Source organism: Aricia agestis, chromosome 19 (genome assembly GCF_905147365.1).
Source record: "Aricia agestis chromosome 19, ilAriAges1.1, whole genome shotgun sequence".
Taxonomy (NCBI): domain Eukaryota; kingdom Metazoa; phylum Arthropoda; class Insecta; order Lepidoptera; family Lycaenidae; genus Aricia; species Aricia agestis.
In genome coordinates this window covers 391,809-398,008 of record NC_056424.1, presented here as the reverse complement: position 1 = coordinate 398,008, position 6,200 = coordinate 391,809, and the positions used below count along the sequence as shown (strand labels likewise).

Below are 6,200 nucleotides of genomic sequence, written 5' to 3'. Positions count from 1 at the left end.
TTTTACTAAAACTCATGATGCTCGTTTTAGGTTTTCAAAGTGAAAACTTCTTATGCTGCTATTACTCCAAAGTATAATAATATCTATGGACGCTTCACACCACGTCATTCTGGCCCCGTGCTAAGTACCAAAGGTCTTGTGTTACAGGTACCAGACAACGGAAATATATTTAATACTTTTATACTATACATATATTTAAGATTTTTATTATATCATACACATATTTAATACACATCCAGACCAACATTGAAAACTTTTTGTTCCGTCGGCGTTTTTGTTGTCAACAAAAATTGTTGTCTTGAGCTACCGACGCGCTCACCACTGAGCCACAGCCCACAGAGGTCGTCAAATTGTATTACTCCAAATTGTATTCTGGCAGTTGGGACCCTTACCCTTATATTTATATAGGTTAGTGCAGGGGTCACCGATTAGTTTCGCTCGGGGCCCATTTAAAAAAATGAAAGACCATCGCGGTCCACACATTTTATAAAAAGGTAATTACGGAAATTACAAATGTATTTATTAACATATTATTATCGATGAGAAAAGTCACAATTTTTGTTCATAATTAAAAATTATCTGTCTGAAGTTTGGAGTGAAATTGGTGCAAGCTATTGGTATCAAATTCCGGAGATGTTCAACAATGAGAAAATGCTCGGTCCGCACACAATGGGTCGGCGGCGGTCCGGATGCGGACCGTGGTCCGCCATTTGGTGAAACCTGTTGTATCCTCCTATAACCCAGGGCTTCCCAAACTTATTTGTACTGTGACGCCCTTGGGACTTTGCCATTTCTTTACGACGCCCCTCAACCCAGTCTCCAAAAATACTTTCTAACTTTACCCAGCTGCCAGCTTAAATACTCGTAGGTTATCATATAAACACTATTTGGATATTTATATTTTTATTAGGAAATAATGACCAAATCAAAACATAATTATAAAAATTTGTAGAGATATTTATGAAAATCAAAATCAAAATTGTTTTGTTTCTGAATAAATTTAAAATAAATGTTTTCAGAATGTCCTACATGATGCCTACCACCGGTTTGGGAACTAACCCGGCGAGAAGAACCGGCGTAAGAAACTCGCAAAAGCATTCGCACTCGCACTCGAAAGATATTAAACTAATGTGAAGGATGCGCTTGCTTTTCTGAGCATAGCTTCTGAAACCGGAGGTTTTGACTGTTGCCATAATGCGCGCAGATTTGGTTGTGTTGACATACGATGCCCCTGGGGGCTGGGACACACACAGTTTGGGAAGCCCTGCTATAACCTTTTTTTTTATGAAATAAGGGGGCAAACGAGCAAACGGGTCACCTGATGGAAAGCAACATCCGTCGCCCATGGACACTAGCAGCATCAGAAGAGCTGCAGGTGCGTTGCCGGCCTTTTAAGAGGGAATAGGATAATAGGGGAGGGGAGGGAAGGGATGGGAAGGGAAGGGAATAGGGGAGGGTAAGGAAGGGAATAGGGTAGGGGATTGGGCCTCCGGTAAACTCACTCACTCGGCGAAACACAGCGCAAGCGCTGTTTCACGCCGGTTTTCTGTGAGAACGTGGTATTTCTCCGGTCGAGCCGGCCCATTCGTTCCGAAGCATGGCTCTCCCACGTATAAACCTATAGCACTTTCAAGAGTTGTGCAGGTCATGCATGCCAAGATGCCTGAATTAAATAAATAAATAAAATAAAAAATTAAAATTAAAGCCGTTGCAGTGGGCCACGGGGCCTCTGGCATCTTTTATATACCTACTCGTATTATAAACACACCGGCAAAATTAGAGGAACATAACAAAATTTTCAATTTTTTTTAAATTGTTCACTGATTTTTATATATTTATTTATTTATTTACTAATTGATTATTAAAAAATAAATTTTATATAAATTTAGAGCATAAAAACGTGAAAAATAGAAAAAAATCAGCAAAAATCAAAAAATTAAGAAAATCTTTGAAATTTCAGTAGTAAGTTTTTAAGATAAATTCTCCATTTTTATTAAAGAAATGCCATGTTAAAAGCGTGTAATGCCTTCTATGGATCTCAAGAGGGCCTGGATACGCCATTCCATGCTTGCATTTTAATTGTCAATCATTTCCTGTGGGATATTCTCCTACTCCTCCAGTAGCGCCAACTCGAGCTCCTGGACACATTTTGGAGCTGGAGTTTTAACTCGTACCGTTCACCCATTGATGTGCCACACGTCTTCAATCGGACCCACATCCGTAGACCACGCTGGCCTCTCCACCTGGGCTACGCCAGCATCGTTTAGGTAATAATGCCCGATTTTCTTACTCTATGGACGCACATAAAATTGAAATTACTACCTAAAACTGTGTAAAAAGAACACCATGCAGTTCCAGGTTTTCGGTGCTATAGCCATGTATTGTCAAAGTACCATCATCTATAATCATCAGCTCCATGCGGGCTCCAAATCATATGCAACTCCAAACCATTACGAAGCCTGCATCATAGGCCACTGTTTCCGGTAAGTTTGATGGCCTGTAGCTTTCCTTATAATTTATCCACATTCTTTATCGCCTGTCAATACAATGTACACAGAATTTGCTCCCATCACTGTACAGTACAAGATTTCACTCACTTGTCTAATTTTGATGTTCACGCGCAAATCTTAGCCTGGCTCTTCGGTGTCCTGTCTCAAGTTTTGGTGCCCTTGCTGGCACTTTTGAGTTTAATTTAACTTCTTTGAGTCTTCTTCTTACTGTTACATTCACATACACGTTCATCTTGGACCTGTTCCGACAGTTTTCGCGTCTGCATAGCAGTTTGAGGTCGATTTCTTAAGTTTTGTTTCCTTACAAAATGGGCATCCTGAACCATTGTCACCCGATATCTGCCTTGTTCTCGTCTCCGAACGTAAGATCCAGTCTCTCTGAAGCGTTGAAAGTTACGATGAACCACGGAAGCCGACACACCTAGCCTGACTGACCGAACGGTAGGTGTGACCTTTCTCTATCGTGGTTACAGCTCTAGCTGTCGCAGATGCTGGGAAATCACTAATTTTGTATCTAAGCAATGTGTTCTTCCAAAAACGGAAAAACCAAACAATCAAATGAGCTGAGCATACCTTGCACCCCGCTAAAACGCCATTCTTATCAGGAACACTTACAACGTCAATAATCGAAAAACACTTATTAGGGCATAATTGCTATAAAAACCTTGAATCTTGAATGAGCTTAGAAGCTATAAAAAAGGCTTTCAGACAGCCCGGCCCACTTGAGTTCAAGTTTTGGCCCTTTTTACCAATGTTCCGCTAATTTTGCCAGTGTGGTAGAATTTGTAGATATTGCAACACCGTTTAAATCGCACTTGAGTCGTATATTTTTCTACGATAAAAAGAATATGTCCGTTCCCGGAACATAAAGTTACTAACCAAATTTTAGCCAAATTGGTTCGGCGTTTATGTCGTGAAGTTATAATATTAGTATGGATATAGTCCATAGATGACGAAAGCCATCCCCGGCTCTGCTCTAGGAGAGTAGACCGCCTTGATTTGGGCACCATGTAAGTCAGCCAGGTATCTACTTCTAACGTAGATGTGTAAGTATAAAGCGCTCGTCTTATATCGGCCCTCTACAGTCACCTAACTTACAATTATTTAAGTACCATGCAATACCGTCGTTAGGGCTCACTCAATCGATCCTTAATTGTTCCGCTCCTTGCCATATAATTCAATATTCGTAAGGAACAATCAAAACACGACAACCTAAATTATACGTAGCCTTTGCGACCCGGGTTATTATTACTAACTATTTACACATATTTCATTAAATTTGGAATAATAGTTTAGGTGTTACAGTGATTATTATTATACTGTACGGTCGTAGTCATACGACTCATACGGGCATACGGCATACCAAAATCGTATCCGTTGAAATCCAATTTAACGTTGTTCGTGGCGGCCGAAAAGGAAGATAGCATGCTCGGTCAGGCCGAAGCCCACTGACGTCATTTCAGACGTTGTATATATCTTGCCGTTCTCCGAAACTTCGATAGCGCGATGCAGGAATGTTAGGCGAATTGTGGGTACCGCCACACGCCACACGTGCTTACGTTAAGTCATAGTCGGTTAAGTAGGGGCAATAAAATAAGTTAATAAAAAACAACTTAACTAAGTAATATAATAATATTTTCCCTATTAAAGTATCAGAAATTTTAAATCATTCTTGTTTACTGACAACAGAATTGGTGAACTTTTGGTAAAAAGCTGTTGCTATTTAAATTAACGAGGTGGTAGTCAGTACAAAAATAATATTCAGGCTGTAAGACAAGCTCTTAAATACAATTTTATGACTTAGACACGTGTCGAGTGTCCTATAAAATGGACATATTAATGTGTGTTGTTTTAGTAAATCACTGGTATTTATTTCGCGAGGTCACGGGAAACATCTAGTCGTCTTCTATCGAAGAAAAGAAGATCCTTATCAGGAGGCATAGCAACGTATTGTAATACTTTAAGGCTGTTTAGAGTTTATTTACCTCGGAGTCTCCATAAAATTGATCCTTATGTTACTATCACAAAGGTCCTGTTGAAGGTAAAACTGCTTTGAACGTAAGGGCGTGCGTTGCCGTTACCGAAAACTGGAGAAAGGGCGCACGCACACTGCCGTGCTACCCTCGTGCTAAACAGCCTTATACACCGACGCGACCGTTTAAAAATAACTCCTGTATACCAGTAATAAAGTTCATTTCGCCTTGTACTAGAGGTCGTTTAATTTTTTAAATGATATCGCCAACGATCGTTCGTGTAAGGCCAAAGTTGAAGTCGAGGCACGCGGCTGAAAAACTCAACTATTTATTATATTAAGATATTTAGCGATTCGTGTGTGCTCGCGCTTTCGATGAAAATGCCAGCTCGGTATTACTACTTACTTCTAATTAAATGTAGATCGTTCGATATGGACAAATTCGTGTCGACCTGCGGCGGATTCGATGAAATTTATACAGATTATTGTGAAATCGACTACTCTACATTTGGTATAGATGCAGATAAGCAGTGACGGATTGACCCTTAATCAAATTAAGCAATTGCCTAGGCCCCTGGGGCATTACGTTTGGGGGGTTAAGGTTCAAAGATCAATTCTAGTTGACATACGGATAGGGATACTCATAGGCATCAATTCAAGTAGGTAGTCATAGGGCATCGAGTAGTCTTAATCCGTCATTGCAGATAAGTCTATTACAGGACATTGTGATTTGTGGCACGGGAATGGCATATATGGGGCCGTGAGTGTCCCAACTTTGTTCGTGAAATGGCACTTTGTAAGACGACGAGTCGACGACGTGTCCTGACTTTGGCCGCAATACTCGTATCTGTCTATAAAGCGTCAGGACAGCGGCATTAGTTTCATTATTGGCCACTCACCAAAACATCATTGCAGGTCTATAAACGGACCTAGCTATCTAGCGCTGACAGGTGACAGCTGTCCGCCATTTTGTTTACTCTCCCAACAAACAAGATGGCGGCTGCAATTTGCTGTAATCGCGCGCCTTGACCCAGAATACGCGGGCCGAAGAAAGCGAGGGTGCTCGGTGTATTAAGTAATTACTTCCTAATAATAATAAACTAAATATTATGTTAAAAGGAAAGGCATATTTTCTGGTTATGGGGGTTAACTGGACAGCAGATACTTAATATGATTGGTACAGAGTGGTCTGTTATGCCCCTGTATAACAAAATTATGTGATAATGTTTAAAGTTCTCTATGAAAGTAGCGGCGATGAAAGAGTAACTTCTTTTATTTTTATATTGGAAAATTAAAAACGCTGGGGCGCTTGCCCATACAGATCACAAAAAATAGCTTTTTCAGCTCTGAGCTACTTTCACAGTGAGCTGGGGTCTGGGACACATCACTTTGTTTTGTCACACTGCACCCTTATATAATATAATTATTATCTTCTAGCAGGACCCGAATATTGACGACATGAGAATTTTCGAACTGGAAACCGGATTGTTACCCACCGTAAACATAGATAATGAAAATGATTGCCTTCCGACAATCTTAATAATTATTATTATTTATTTCCATACTCTCATATCCATAATGTCTAAACATCAAGACAGACAGACAAAAACAACTTTCGCACTGTATAATAATTACAAATGGCATTGAGTAGGTAACTTTGTATGGACCTGTGGCGTCATTTTTTTCCAGCGGCCAGGGATTAAACCAATACTATTTTG

General features: G+C 40.1%; 1 protein-coding gene across 1 annotated transcript in view; it reads right to left on the bottom strand.

Moving 5' to 3' along the window:
* The window catches only part of LOC121736560 (tubulin beta chain-like), a 229,299-nt gene that overhangs the window by 86,470 nt on the left and 136,629 nt on the right, over positions 1 to 6,200 (bottom strand). The window lies entirely within an intron of this gene.